Genomic DNA, 16,850 nt, shown 5'->3' with positions numbered 1-16,850 from the left:
ACCTTTTGAAAATAAAAATGCTGCTTCTATAATTAATAAGATATTTATTCAGTTATAGGCAGCCTTTTACCAGACCTTTAAGTACTGGAATTTTTTCATCTTATTATCAGACTACAGAGGGAATATGGTAAGCTGATAAAATACTCTGTGGAATTTAGTATTCTTTTATCTGTCCTTCCCTGGCCTTCAGTTTACTCAATTTTTTTTTTTTTTTTTTTTTTGTCTCTCAATAGTTTAATTACATGTGAAAAGAATCCAAATGGCACACTTATGTTATACCATATTAGAATTAAATGAGGGGAAAAACTTTTCATTATGTGGCTTTATTGTTATTCATTTGTACATTCATTTGACAATACTGACTCAAGCTGCTGTGTGTTCTCTTAAGCTGCAAGTATTTTATATCCCAGAGCTCCTTCCGAGAAGCTGCGTAATTAAAAGGAAAGAATAGCTCTTTTTTCCTAATACTATATAGAGATAGCATAACTTCAACAGGTTCTATTTTCTCCACCATGAAGCTGTCTTTAATATAAATGATACACTTTTCTTTACGAAAGAACCAATTCTTACCGTTCTAGTACCTAATTAGGCATATGTGTTACAAAAACATCAAAATGAAATGAAAATCATTGGTCAGATAAATCCATTACCATGAACTAAACCATCAGGAATGAAAGTAAACACTAGTCAATGGCTTAAGGAATTATCTCACTTTATTAAAACATGCACACAAACCCGTAAATTCGTGGAAGAGGTTAGCTAAGGAATTTAGCCAAACAATCATTTCCTCACCATCAGCTGAAACCTTACTGGAGTAAAATTGTAAGAGGAAGTAAGTCTTAATAGAAGAACATCAGAGTTACTTTGATACTGGAAATAGTCCATCCCTGTTCTGAAATAGGTTTGCCCTTATGACTCGGCTCCCAAGGTAGGCTTTTCTGGCATAAGTAAATTTAGCTTTATTTCTGGAACAAGTAGTCTTTCTTCATAAGTGTCATACTGAGCTGGGCTGATTTAGCTTTCCGTCTTCTTGATACCAGCCTTAGCAAGTTTTAAAATATATGGCCATTCAAAGCAAGTTGTATCACAACTTTCTCTTTTGTTTTCACTTATCAAAAAGGCGAAAGAGCTATGTGAAGCCCAAGTTCTTTGGGCAAAGTCAAGGTCATTTCATTGGTTACCACAATGTTTCTAATGCTGGTCATTGTGCAAATTCCCAATCAAGAAATTAGGCTAGAACCTGTAGACTGGAAGAATTTCACTGAGATAGAAAATTGATGAACCCCAAAGATCTCCGAGCTGGGAGTCAAGTGAATAAGAACCATACACAACCGAAGTCTCCAAATCACAGTCTTACTTGAAGATTATTTAAATATGCTGTTTTAGCAAGGAGAGTCTAATTTATACTGGCATATCTACTAGTAAAAAGAAGAGGTTAATATTAATATCACTACAAAGCAAATGCTTTCATTCCTTGAGTATTTTAAATCTTCCTTCCTGATCACTGTTATATGTGTCTGCGTCTGAGTTTTCTGTTTGCCTTTGTACATCTGTGTAATGCCAAGTTCTTTTTCACAAGGGCTTTCTTTGGCTGATGTCGTTCATGACATTCTGAGGTGGAGATTTATTCCCTGACCTTATCCTTTGAGAAGGACAACTTGAAATACTCAAGAAATTGTGAGCCTTAGTAGATTACACTATGAGTTATTTCTCTTCCCCAGAAGAAGCATTACCAACCAAAAACAGAGGCCAAAGGAGAGTTTCTCCTGATTGCCAGTATACCAGCAAAAGAGCCATCAGAGTAGGATCCCTTTTAGAACTCAATTTGAAGCTAAGATGGTAGTCATGATACAGAATGAAAGTTCTGGCAATTTCTCATTTATTTTTAAAACCTCGTTATCCAACAGAAGACAGAGAACCTAAAAAAGCATCAGCATTTAAAATTAACAACTAATGCCAAATATTACACTGTATACCTTGTTCGAATTTTTTAAAATATTACAAACAAAGAAAATCCTCCCCCCACCAAAAAAATTCCAAAATATACTCAAACTGGGTTTTTAAGATTTGTATTTAAAATGCTTTGAATTTCTGATTGCATTTTTATTTATATACAACATGAGTTGAAAGAAAGACGTGCTTAGCACTTGGTAATTGTCTAGCACTAGTAGGAATTGTGTTTACCTTGAATTCATTAACTATGGGCTGTTTTGTGATGACTTCTTAACATCAACATAAAAGTTGTACCACTTAATTTTTCTGCTATGTCATCTTTAATAACTATCCAATGGCTAGTTATTAAGCACCTTGTATTAGCCAAGTACTAAATTCTTGGAGGCACTGGGTTCTACAAAGCATGAATCTTAAAACTCTCAGGAAAACATTACCACTGCTTGGGGTTAAAATGGATAATCCAGCTATAAAACCAACCCTGAGTCAGTACGACCCGTCTAGTTCTATTCTCCCCTCTCACTTCCTGCAAGAGCAACTGTGCATTTTCATACCCTGGAAAACAAGGACCACAGAGGAAAAGCACCAACCACTCCTTCAGAAGTGTGTCCCTCAGCACTGCTCCCTGGACTCTGGATGGCCTCACTAGCCTTGACCAAAATGCAGCCGGAACTGCTCCCTAACAAGCTGCCAATACCCAAGTCCATCTCTGTCCCAGCCTGTCTCCTGCGTTTCAGGCCTTCACACATAGAGAGATGCCTCTGCTCTTCTACAGAGTTCACCTACATGGTCTGAAACTGAGCTGACCATTTGACCTACAAACATCACTCTCCTCCAGAAGAAGAGTTTGTCTTCCTCAGTGTGCCACCAGGAGCACAGTTATGGACAGAATAATGAGTCATCCTCCATGCAGTTCCCAGTGTTCTCTCTCTCTCTCTCTCCCTCTCTCTCTCTCTCTCTCTCTCTCACACACACACACACACACACACACACACACACAATTCACTCAATTATCAAGTCCCCAGTTCTGATAAGGGGGACTTTAAACGTAAACAGAGGAGGTAGCATTCTAGATTCATCATTTAAGTGGTAGGAGACCGAAGCCAAAGCTGTTGAGATTCTTGTCTTTCTAGAGAAATCCTGTAATGCTAGTAAACTTAAGAACCATGTCCAGCTCAGAAACATCTGACTGCTGGGGGGATATACTCTTAGAATCAAGGGCATGCTGGTGCATCTCCCCTTTTTCTCTTCATGGGGGTAGTGTAGCATGTCTCCTTGGATTTCTATACTTATTAAACATAGAAATAAACAGAACTCCCTTTTGTCTTAGGACCCTTTGGTTTCCCATTCTTACCAGTTGAATGCAGGCTTTAGGCTACTCATGGAACACCATGATGAGCGCCCAGATTGCTATCAAGATGTTAGCAAAGACCAGATAACTCTAAGGAATTCTAGAGCAGAAAATGCTGGAAGTTCACAAGAATACGAGATATCCAAGGATGAATTTAGAGCACCAATTCCCCCACTTGATGATAAAAACCTAACAATTTATTACAGATATATATTATTCTAATAATTGAAAGAGTGAAGAAAAGAGAAAGGAAACAGTATAATAAAACTTGGATGGATTTTTGTGGTGGTGGTGGTTGTTAGTTCTGAGCATTGAACCCAGTGGCTTTACCACTGAGCCACATCCCCAGTTTTTTTTGATTTTTTGAGACACGGTCACAATAAGTTGCTGAGGGCCTTTCTAAGTTGCTGAAGTTGAACTTGAACTTACCATCCTCCTGTCTCAGCCTCCTTAGTCTCTAGGATTATAGGCATGCACCATTATGCCCTATTTGGATGGTATTTAATCAATTAATAATCCATTTGAGGTGGGATAAAAGACAAAACCTTTCTCCCCAGAGCTGCTATCATAGTAATTAAAAACATGAACCAAACAGGGCTCTGTCCTCTCTTCCTTCCCTAAGATTCCAGAGGATTACATAAGAAGAGAAAATTTTACCTCTAAAATCTTTATCAAGCTTTCTGCGAGTCCCAATTTCCTCTCCACCAGATCATGCACCAGTCTAATTTCTGATTATTTTTCTGTCACCTGCACTTCTTTTTTTTTTTTTTTTTTAATATTTTATTTTTTAGTTTTCGGCGGACACAACATCTTTGTTTGTATGTGGTGTTGAGGATCGAACCCGGGCCGAACGCATGCCAGGCAAGCGTGCTACCGCTTGAGCCACATCCCCAGCCCCATCTGCACTTCTTTTATAATCTCATAACTGGTCTCTCTTCTCTCAAATCAATTGTCCTCATTTTGCATTGATAAATTATAAATATGCATATGTATTTATTTTCTTCTCTATTCTCTCCCATTCCAGTGCTTGTCCTTAAATTCTATGCAAGTCTATCTGTAATCCAAAAACACTACAAGGTTTTAGATAGCGTGTACTGAATCAATGCATGACTTAAAATATTCCACTTGTTGGTCTATAGCCAAAGGACTTAAAATCAGCATACTATAATAACACAGCCACATCAATGTTCATAGCAGCTGAATTCACAATAGATAAACTGTGGAAGCAACCTAGATGCTCTTCAACAGATGAATGGATAAAGAAACTGTGAGATATATATATATATATATATATATATATATATATATAATCTCCACACACATACATACACACACACATGCATACACACACACGCACACACATACACACACAATGGAATATAACTCATATAACTCAGCACTAAAAGAGAATAAAATTATGGCAATTGCAGATAAACGGATGGAGTTGGAGAATATCATACTAAGCAAAGTAAGCCAATCCCCAAAAATCCAAAGACCGAATATTCTCTCTGATAAGTGGAAGCTGATCCATAATGGAGAGGGGAAAGGCATGGGGAAAATGGAGGAACTTTGGGCAAAGGGGAGGGATAGGAGGTAGGGTACGTGGGGGCAGGAAAGATGGTAGAATGAGATGGATATCATTAGCCTAGGTACATGTATGACTGCACATATGGTGTGACACTACATCATGTACAACCATAGAAATGTAAAGTTGTGCTGCAATTATGTATAATGAATCAAAATGCATTCTTCTGTCATATATACCTAACTAAATTAAATAAATTTTTTAAAAAATGCATGAATGACACCATCATCATGGCCTTTCTTAGATTCAAACCCAGCCCTTGGGCAAGATTCTTAACTCTCCTCTGGTTTAGTTATATCTTCTATAAATGAGAATCATAAAACTCTCTATCTCAAAAATCGTTAGGAGTCTTCATAAAGCAATATTAACATATGTCAAGCAATTAAACAGTTCTGCCACAGTGAAAAAAGTAAATAAAGTAAAGCTATTCAAATTCACATTATTATTATTGTTTTTGTTGTTATCATCATCATCATCCCCTTAAAATAGATTCCTCTTACTTAAAGTGACCTTGGAAAGGTACACCAAATCTGGCATGATCAGACTCGTGATTGATTGGTACATCCCACCCTCCTGCCTTATAGAACCACTTTCAATTCTTTCTCTTACCTCAACCCTTGGTATAAACACCCCTCTTCTTTACTGACTGTATAATTCATACTCATTCTTGAAGAATATTTTCATCATTCCCTATTTCATGAAGACTAGCAGTCTCCCACTACCTTTCCTCCTCTGCGAGGTACTTCATGGGATATTCATCTGAGCACTGAGGACCTCTGCCACTACTAGACAGAGTGGAGAGATTTCCCTAATACATAATTAAAAAAATAAATAAGACCCATATGACACCTTGGATATTCTGGACCTTTTGCTGATAGATTGATGTAATAACAATGAAAAAAAAGCAAATAAATATTAGGCACATTTGTGACTCAAGCTTTCAAGCTTCTTCACTGTTGGTTTCTGTCATCTGTGTCCCCCTCTTTTTCCTGTTCAACCCCATCACCAGTGACTACACCAACACCCGTACCTAATCTCTGTTATTGCTAACTTGAGGCATCTTAGCTGTCTCTTTTGCTTAACCTCCAATTCATCCCTTTAAGATATCACCTTCTGCTGAAATGGAATTTCCCTAGACAGTTAGTTCTCTCCTTATTGGGAATTCTCATAACTCATGCCTAGAAAATAATTGTGTCTACTGTGCTATAAAGGAATGATGGAAACTGGCAGCTGAATTAGCAGTGTCAGCCAAAAGTGACTCTGTCTCCATGAAGACATAGCCCAGGGGATTTAGGCCTACTGTGTGTCAAGAAACAGAACAGGAATATTCAAGATTTCAGCAAGTGTCATAATAGCCTAAGCAAAAGATAGAAGCAAACTGAACAAGAGAGACAGTACTTAGGTCAAGAGGGCTAGAGCATCCAAAGATGTAGCTGAAAAGGACCAGCCAGAGACAATCTGCCTCTTTCTTGACCAATTCCTTCACTTGCTCCACAAAACACAAAATAAGTTGGGAAATTGTGTATTATAAATAAGACTCGAGAAAGACACTGTCAAAGTATGTTTCTAAGTCAGATAACACGGGGAGAAACTAACAAGAAATTCTGGGAAAACAGGAAGATCGATTACAAGGTGTCCGACATTGTAATTTTTTTACATTGCAAACTATGTTTATATGCTTAATCAAGAACAATCTCAATGTATATCATTTCAACCTGGTTCTGTCTTCACAGGCTCTTTTTAATCATCTCTGGATTTCTTCATTCCCTTCATAAACTCATTTACAATATAAAAACAATAAGAGCTTAGTGCAGTTAGAAGAATGGAATTTTTCCAACATTTTAATGTTATATAAAATGATTACCCAATATAGTATATATATTGTTGTTAAGTGGTACCAAATTTTCAAATATGAATAAACATAACCCATCTTACCTTTCCTCATCCTTGGTTGTACTTCCATAATGAGACAATAAACTTTTTTCTTTTTTCAATTTTAGAATAAACATTTTTCTCTGGTAAATATTTTTAAACAAGTGAATCAATATAATCTGTCTAGAGGAGGAACAGGAAGAAGTTTCCCATAATAAATTATGATGATTAGCACTACTAGACAAAGTGCTTCAGTTCCTGTAGCAAATTCTTTCCAGCTCCTTTCATTAATCAGACTGCTTACCTGGCTTTATCATTAGTGCCAGGCTTTTCAACTTGGTTCCTGAACCAATTAATACATAATTTAAATCAGAAGCATGTTTAAAATTCTCCCATAGCACCATATAGTAACTGGGATAAAAGAAGCTAAATATGTAAACCTGCATTAATTCCATAAGTTAGTTTGTAAAGGTAATTGATTATATCTGACAACAATAAGTTTTTGAAGCAAAAGCTACCTTTCTCTTCTTTAATATCCCTTTCTGCTAGCAACAGATAGTGTTATCTGAAGAGTTTAATGACAGATACCTATGGGATGAAAAATATCTTACTAAACTCACATGTGCCCTGCTCAAATGATTGTTTTTGAGTTTTTCAATCTATCATGTCAACCTCTCAATATTGATGGCACCAGAAGGAAAACACTTGCAAAGACCATGAAATTTAACAATGATAAGTTAAACTCGTGGAATGTTATTAGCTCCTTCTTCACTTGTTCTGTGAATGGAGAAATGAGTAACAAAGACCCTCACCCACCTCACCCACCAGGCACAGTGGTACACACCTGTAATCCCAGTGGCTCAGGAGGCTGAGGCAGGAGGATTGAAAATTCAAAGCCAGCCTCAGCAAAAGTGAGGCACTAAGTCAATGTCTCTAAATAAAATACAAAATAAAGCTGAGGATGTGGCTCAGTGGTTGAGTGCCCCTGATTCTAATCTCCAGTATCAACAAACAAACAAAAATATCCAGTAGCAATCTACTTTCCAGGAATGCAAGTGAAAACTAAGAGCTTCAATTACAAGGTGTCAGACATTGTCAACTATTGATAATAGTGTGAGATAATCCTTACTCCAGTGCTCATTTCATAACCAAACTGCCACTAAGAGCTAGTTAGATCCCTACTGTCATATTAAAATGGTGGCCCTGGTGGGTTAATACCAGCTCACAGACTTCAGTATATGTAATAATCTTCTCTTGGGATAAAATCTTTACCTAATGCATTTGGCTGAGAAAAATATTATTATAGGCATTTCTTGTTACTCGAGGCCGATTTACACACCTATTCCCAATTTATCCACACATAAATGCAGGTCTTTGTGAATAACCTTGGTGACCATGTGCCTTAGGAAGGTCTAGAACGCTTTGAAGGTCTAAGTGCTGATAATGGGTAGGAGGGCGGGAAAAGTTAGTCTAAACTAGTCATGGTCATCTCATTCTCCTTGCTAGATGCTGACTTTAAAATAGTTATATGATAACAACACTAGCAAGAGTGCCCTGAAAGGAATGTGCTGGGGTAATTCTGGGAAACTTTTCCTTAAAGACAAGAACAATTTTTTCTGCCTTTGGGATTTGCAGTGATGCTGGGAGCTGCTGCAGCCATGTTAAAACAAGAGAATAAAGTATGAGGGTAAGATGCCAACACACTGAGGGTGACAGGGCAGAAAGATGGGGAAATCTGGACTCTGGTGACATCATTGAGCTGTCCAATTGTCTGACCTTGAAACTGCTTTATCCCAGAGCTTCCACTTATGTGAGATAATAGACATCATTATTCTTTGAGCCATTCTGTTATAACAGATTTATTTACAATTGAAAGCATCTTGTCTGATAAAACCTCCAAGGTCTTTTGCTCAATATCTTCCAAAGACACCATTTTTTCCTGAGAAAAAGGGCCTTTATCAAATAGAAAGAGAGAATAAAGTACAAATCGAACCAAACAATCAAAATAATCTCACACCCTTAATTTCTGGATAAATATAATAATGCTACTTGTCCTTGTGATGTTATGAGAAGACATTAAAATTCTCTTCTATACATACATAGTAAATATTCATTCATCGAATGCATTCACAGGGCACAGGACAACACGGAAGTGAAGACCTCAGCTGGATTCAAGCAGCTGGAGATCTAGTCCTAGGTCTGACCTTCCCTAGCTATATAAATTGAACCAACAAAACCTTTCTAAGTTTCTGTTCCTTTATCAGTACAGTAAGGATGATGATAGCACTTCACTTCTCTGGGCTGATGTTGGCATGATGAGCTAGCCCATGTACCTGGCCCAGCACTTAGCATGTAATAATGATTCAATAAATATCAGCCACAAAAAGGCATAATTATGTAAATACCAATATTACAAAGAAATAAAACCTTAGTCTTTCAATATATTAAAATATCAACTTGTGAAGAACAGATATATATATACACACACACATATATAGATTTACAGCTAGATAGATATATATGTGTGTGTATATATATATATATATATATATATATTTTTTATATATATTTATACTGACTTTTTTTTCAGATATAATGCAAAGAAAGTCTAGGAGGACTTGTGAAAGAAGTCAAAATATCAGCTTTCCTCTCCAAAGAGCAAGATCAGTGCCGTAGATTGGATCTGGAGTGTCCCCCAAAGGTCCCAGCCCATGAAACTACAAAGAGATGATAGAGCCTTTAGGAAGTGAGGTGTAGCAGGAGGTTTTGGGTCATTGGGGGGTGTGTTCTTTAAGGGCCCATTGGTCTCTAACCCTTCCTATTTCTCTCTGCTTTCCAGCTACCATATGGTAAACAGCTTGCTCCACCATGAACTTGTGACATGAAGTTCTGCCTTGCCACAGACCCAAAAGCATGAGGCCAACCTACCACGGAACTGAAAGCTTCAAAACCATAAGCCAAAATAAATCTTTCTTCTTTTTAAGTTGATTATCTCAGGAATTCTCTTATAGTAACAGAAGGCTGACTAACACAATTAGATTCCGTGAAGCCAGGATTATTCAGGTAACAATTTGCTAGCTTTATTTACAGGCAATGTGCTTCATCAGAAAAATTGTATTGTATCTAAAACCTATTGTATAAAACATAAAATTTAGTACACGAAAAATATAAGGCAAACTTGGCAGCTTTATTTAAACACACAAATCAAAGGGTTGAGTATTAGAACTATTCAGAGGTTCAAATGAACACTTATTTTTTAACTCTAAAGGTACGCTTCAATTGCCTCTCAAAACAAAAGTAAAAGTTATGATGAAGTTGAATCAATTTTTAAAGCAAAGAGAGAAATAAAACAAATATATTTCTAATAATCAATATACTTTCTATCTACTAAACCATAGAGTCAGAGGAAAAAAAGAATGTTTTCAAAAACCTGCACAAGGAATTTTAGATTGTTGGCAATAAATATGTATGTGTAATTATGTAAGAATAATAATCAATCTGATCTAGCTTTTATTAATAAAGATTATTATTGCATTATTTTTTATTTTTTGCCCCCCAAATACCTTAAACTATCCAACAAATATTTACTTAATATCTATCAGATGACAAGCCACTTGACATCCAGGCATTATAGGTGAGCTAAACACCACCCTTCCTTAAGGTCACCACAGTCTGCTTAGGGCGACAGAGATGTACTTACTTATGGTAATAAGATTTAAAGATTTAAGAGTTCAGTATTTGCATTTCACCATTAATTATACCAAAATGATTGCTTAAAGTAATGATGAAAAGTAATACTAATAGATGAACTAGATAATTAGCTCCTAGCAGCTGGTATCTGGGTGTAGGCTTTCCTCAAACCCCTGAAGTCACTTTCACACATTCTTCAATTCTTTCAGGGCCTGGTTTGGTGCTTTCTTAAGAACAAGCACTCAACGTCCCTTGAATGAATTTGGCATGACATTCAAAAGCCCATTTGTTAAATCTTCATCTAGGTAAGATAACAGGAGTGTATCTGGTTTCAACAAAGAACCTACCACCTTAACTCTCCTCTTATTAAATAATAACCTTGTTACATAAACTTGTCCTTGAGTTTCAATTTTTTATTTGTTTCTAATTGGATGACACCATTAACCTCCCAGGCAGGTCATGAAAATTAAATAAAATTACATATACAAATTTTCTGGCAAATATTAGGCACTCACTCAACAGATGTTATTACTTTTTTCCTTTTCTTCACTCCTCTTCCCTCCCCATTCTACATAAGCAAACATGACCAAGATTGTTTTCAGTTCACATATACCAAGGACAATTGATGGTAACTAAGACTTTTGAGCCTGCATTGGTTACCATTAATATTTAACATCAAGCATATTAAGTGTAAGTAGGATAATTTTATACTTTATAGTTACTTTATTAAATTATAGACTACAAACTATTTTATATAGGGCAAAACCATTTTGTTGAAGGAAACTATTGCAAATGCAAATAGGACTAACATTTCTGCTGCTAGAATATAATATCTTTTTATAGGACTTAAGCTGATTTTTCCATAGCCCTGAACCTAAGAATGAATATTAATTACAGAAAATCTTATTAAAGGACTGAAATGCCTCTGTGCCTGAATTCTAAGTTTGAAGTCATTTTACTCTCCTTATAGAAAGTAGGTACAAGCTGAGGATCTAAGAGAAAAGAGTGTCCCCATACCTGGCAAGCTGTATCCTTTGGGGTCCCTTTCAGTTAGTGGTATTCAGACTCAGTGTTGGTTCACAGTATCTGACCCCAAACTCTCAGGAAAAGTTTGGCATAATAACATCAGTGGAGGAAACACAACAGCATTGTTGGCTAGCAGCACTGGGCTTTTCTTTTATTTTTAACCACATATTACTCACATACACACACAAACAAAAAAAAAAAAAAAAGCTTACTAGTGACTCATTGATAGTAGAAAACTGAGGCTTTGAAATTAAGTAATTTCCTCAATGTCACAAAGTCAGGTCTGTCTGATGGCCAAGGTTGTTGTACTAGTCAGGTCTTCAGAGAAACAGAACCAATGGATAGAGAGAGAGATGGAAAGATAAGATAATCTGTGAATTGGCTCACTTGATTATGGAGGCCAAGAAGTCTGCATCTGCCACCTGCAAATTGGAGAACTAAGAAAGCCAGTGTTATGATGCAATCGGAGAAGAAAGTCCTGAAAGAGAGAATTTACCCTTGCTATACCGTTTAATTCTATTTAGGCCCTCGTTAGATTAGACTATTCCCATCTACATGATGAGAGCAAATCTTAATTCAGATTACTAATGCAATTGCTAATCTCTTCCAAAAAAAAAAAAACATTCCTCAAAGACACACTCAGACATAATATTTTACCAGGTATCTGGGCGCACCTTCACCCAGTCAAGTTGACAAATAAAATTAACCATCACAGCCTGGTTTCTAACCTAACATCCTTTTGTCCCTTCGTTTACCTTCTGGTGTTTTCTAAAACAATGATTTAGAAAGAGCTTATCAGCAAACTGCGTATCATCCATGTGCCTGGAGTCAGGAAGCTTATACCTAAACATGGATTGGCTACAACCAGTGCTCAAGTTCACTGACATTTCTTATGGCAAGACTTTCTAGATGGAAAAGCAGGGTGTTGACTATGATCTGGTGACTGCTCCCTACCATCTGAGACTACTTTGAGTAGTTATTCTAGAATATTGCCTCAATATGCGTGACTTCTGCCCTGTTGCAATGTGGCACTTCTCTGTTTGCATGTTTGACTCTACAGCTAGATTGTGGACTCCTTGTGGATAAGGATTTGGGTTACTTTGTTTCACTGGAGCTACCACCATTCAATTAGAATTGGCATGTATGTACCACCCATATGTCTGTGGGTTTCCCAGGGAAATCTTCAAAGTAACTGTTATGTTTTAAATATGAGGTTTCTCCCAAAAGCTCTCACGTGATACAGTGCAAGAATTTTTGACATGAATGATTAGATTATGTGAGGTGTGGCCTAATCAGTGGATTAATCTACTGATAGGGACTATATGGGTGATAAACATAAGCAGACAGGGTATGACTGAAGGAAGTAGGTCACTAGGAGGTACACCTTTGGTGTTTATATTTTTGTCGCTGGTGAGTGGAACTCTCTGCATCCTGGTTGCTGTGTCCTGAGCTGCTTTCCTCTCCACAACCCTTCCACCATGACATTTTGCCTTAGCTGAGGCCCAGAGCTATGGAGTTGGCCAACCGTGGACTGAACCTTTGAAACTTTGAGCTAAAATAAACTTTTCCTTCTCTATGTTGTTCTGGTCAGGTCTTCTGGTCACAGCAACAAAAAAGCTCACAAAAACACCCCCTCTAGGACTTTGTCCTAAAAGCAGGTTATATGTGAGAACAAGTAGATTAAAAAACCTCTTAGAAAGTACCACCATAATGCCCTCAGGAGTCCTTGGCAGGTTGCCCAAGGGAAGTCTTAAAAATTAAGAACTGTTGCCACTGGATGCCACTGACAGTTGCATGGCAGCAGCTCTTAAGAAAGTAAAAACCACCAGGTACACTTGGTGCTACACACACCTTCCTTGACACCTCTCAGGAGAGAGCATCAGGCTTCTTAGGAATAGACTTTTTAAAACCAAAGCCGATAATTTTTCTCTACCAACCAACCAATTTTCTAGTCTTTGTACACTGGTGTGTGTGTGTGTGTGTGTGTGTGTGTGTGTACACAGCACATGACCCACACTCTCTTAGCTGAATCAACTAGCCCCCTACTCTACACACTGATTTACTCTTCCATTGCTTCCCCAGGGGATTCTGGGATTGCTCAGGTCATTTCAGTTCTTACCAACATATTTGGCTTGCCTGTCTTTGACGAGGAGCTCGGCTAGGAACACGGAAATCAAAGATAATAATGCATGGATCTTTTCATTTGGAACACCCAGCCTAGTAGATGAACAGGTCATGTTCACAAAGTATGATAAACATATGAAAAGAGCACGCACAGTAGGCCGAGCCTGGAAGAAAGCTGGCTGTGCCACATGTTGCCTGAGCAGAGTTCGGAAAGACAGGTGAGAGTGAATCACACAAACAAGGCGGAAAGGAGGTTCCAGAAAGAGAAAACAGCATGAGCAAATGCACAAAGTCAGGAAAGGGCATTGTGGTGTAGAAGAGCAAGATGTTTCATGTTAATAGGATGAAAAGTGGGAGATGGTGGGACATGGGATGGGAGAGCAGCAGAAAGACAGAGAGGATTTGTCAGCCTAAGGAGGTTAGGCTCAGTTTCATCCTGTAGCTAAAGATCAGCCATTTGAACACATCTAAGCAAGAGAGGGGCAAAGTCATATCTTCACTTTTTAATTGATCACTCAGGCCACCAGGAGGACATTAGGATGGTTTAGAGTAATCATGGAAATAGATGATAAGCAGAAATTGAGGTTTAACAGAGAGCAAGGTCAATAAATATTTAGGAGGAACTAGTAACTGAATACAGGAAGATAGCAGTGTCGGAATAGGTCATAGCCATGTCATTGACTTTGAACAGAATACTGTGCTGGGTGGGAGTCTGGGAGTGGAGCAGGCTTGGCCAAGAGCAGGGTGGTTGGTCCATAAGCACTATTGTGAATGTGGTATTTTAAAGGTTGTGCAGGCAAAATGTCCAACCAGAAGATTTGTATCTAACTGTTGCATGAGACAGGAGAAAAAGGTTTCAAATTAATCACCATCTGACCAGAAGTTTCAAACTGGGTGACATGGACCAAATCTGAGGACGCCATTTGTTTGTCTTCTTGAATGCTGGCATATGCAATATTCAAAAAACATTTTTCATCCATTTTTATATTGCCAATGTGTAGAATATGAGGTGCTTTACAAAAAAAAAATCAAAATTTGTGACCCTACTAAAGAAACTGGAAGAGTTGGAAACATTGTGCCCACTTTTCCTTGTGGCACCAATCCTGGTGGCAGCTGTCCTCCCACCCCTCCCACCCCCAGACTTTACCTTGATACTTAATCTCTGCTAAGATCAAGATCAGCTGTACTTAATAATCATTAGAGTTAAAAGTAAAATATTACATGTGCTTTTAGTACCATAAAAAGTTAACTTTAATACACTTGTGTTAATTCTCGATTCCCTGAAGCTGTGGATTTTTAATTCCTGTTTTAGACCTTGGTTTAAGAAAAATGAATGCATAGAAATACATTCAATTTTTTTTAAGTGAACTAACACAACTGCCCTGTTCTTTGTGTCTGGGTGTTGATACTCATTTGTTACCAGAAGCTGTTCTTGTAGGTTCATGAGAACTTAAGGGTAGGCAGGCATGGGTTCCTGAAAGTGTGCATAGTTGGAAATTTATAAAACCTGTTGAAATTTTTGTCATGTATCAAACTATTTGGGAGTCAATATAAATGTGCCAATAAGATATTTTGATAAAATCATACATTCAAGCAATTAAACTTCACTCTACAAAATATAACAACAGATAAACAATAACAGAAAACCCCACAACATGAGCTAGCGATTGGTGAAAATGGAAAAATATTTAGAGTTCAAAATATCTGATGCTCAGTGTTTTCTTTCCATTTCACCTTGGAAAAATGGAAGCATGAAGGTGCTTTGAAGAAATTTATTTTCACATTTAACTGGGGGAATTATCTCATAACTCAAGGTCAATTTTATACTGTTTGATTTCATTATCTAATACTTGAGACAAAGAAAAATCTGGATACTTGATGATCTGTTGTTTTAACAAATATCACCCAAGTCAACATGACTAATTTGTGTTCATTTTCATTACTTTCTCTTTATTTTATACCCAAAGGTATATAAATGTTTCCCAAAGAGCTCAAAAGACAGTCCACAGAATGGAAAGGAAAGGTGCACACTGATCTTATGCTCACACACTGTGAAAAATTCCAGTTTCCAATTCTTGAGGTGGCCAAAAGGATCAAACAGTTCTTTAACAACAAGAAAACTTCCTGCCACAGTCAAATCCTAACCTAGCTTTCTCTTCAATAGAGTGGCCCTGGCATGTTTAGACCTTTCCAATTCACATTAATACAGCATAGTGATTTATAGACACTTTTCCATAGTTATCACCTAAGAAAAAATTCATTTGCAAAGTTTTTCAAAGAGAATTTTGAAGTATTTGAGTTACACATTTAATTTTTTTACCCAAAAAAGAAGAAGAATCATATGATAATCTTGCCACCTGCCATATTTAGGATGAAGTTATTGAAAGAAAATGGATTGCAATTTATAAATAAAATGAATATATCCATACATAATCTATATGATATTCCTGGAATCTTCTCCAAGAAAGTCCTAAGACATCACCAGATTGTATCTAGCATTCCTAATCATCTCAGATATGCTGAACAAAATATCTTGTATGCTGTTACACTGAAATGCTAATTAATAGAAAATATTATATTGCACACACACTTAACAGTCAGAGGATAAATCTCATAGAAAAGTCCAGGAAAAAAAAATTGTTTTAAATTTAATTTAGCCTAAATGTTCATTCACCTCAACTGTAAATGCTCTTGTTTTCTCTCTCCTTTCAAATAAGGATCATAAGGTAAAACTACTCTTGACTCCAAGATGGCTTTTTCTAGTCAGACCATTTTTCCTGCTAGTAGCAGGAATGATTTCTGGTTGCTGTGGGACTGCTTCTGCTTTATAGAAAACCACTGACCTACCACAGCTGTTGATGGCTGAGTCTCCTCTCCTGAGATAAATGACTCATCCAAAGGACGATAAGATCTTGATTCAGATGGTTAATGGGAAAGGACCTGTTAGTCAGATTTCTTTTTCTGTAATAGAATACCCCCCAAAAAAAATCAAGTGAAAAGGAGAAAAGGTCTAATTTTGTCTCATGATTTCAGATGCTACAGGGTGTAGTCAGTCAGCATCATCGTTTCTGGGCCTGTGGTAAGGCTGAACAGCATAGTGTGAGCACGTGACAGACAAAGCTGCTTGCCTCATGACAGACAAGAAGCAGAGAGTGAGAGAGAGGGGAAGGAGCCAGGGTTTCAGTATTTCCTTCAAGGTCATGCCCCCAGTAATCTAACTTCCGTCCACTAGGTCCTACCTCCTAAACACTT

The sequence above is a fragment of the Callospermophilus lateralis genome, chromosome 6, assembly GCF_048772815.1.
Source record: "Callospermophilus lateralis isolate mCalLat2 chromosome 6, mCalLat2.hap1, whole genome shotgun sequence".
NCBI lineage: Eukaryota > Metazoa > Chordata > Mammalia > Rodentia > Sciuridae > Callospermophilus > Callospermophilus lateralis.
This window is presented reverse-complemented; position numbering follows the sequence as displayed.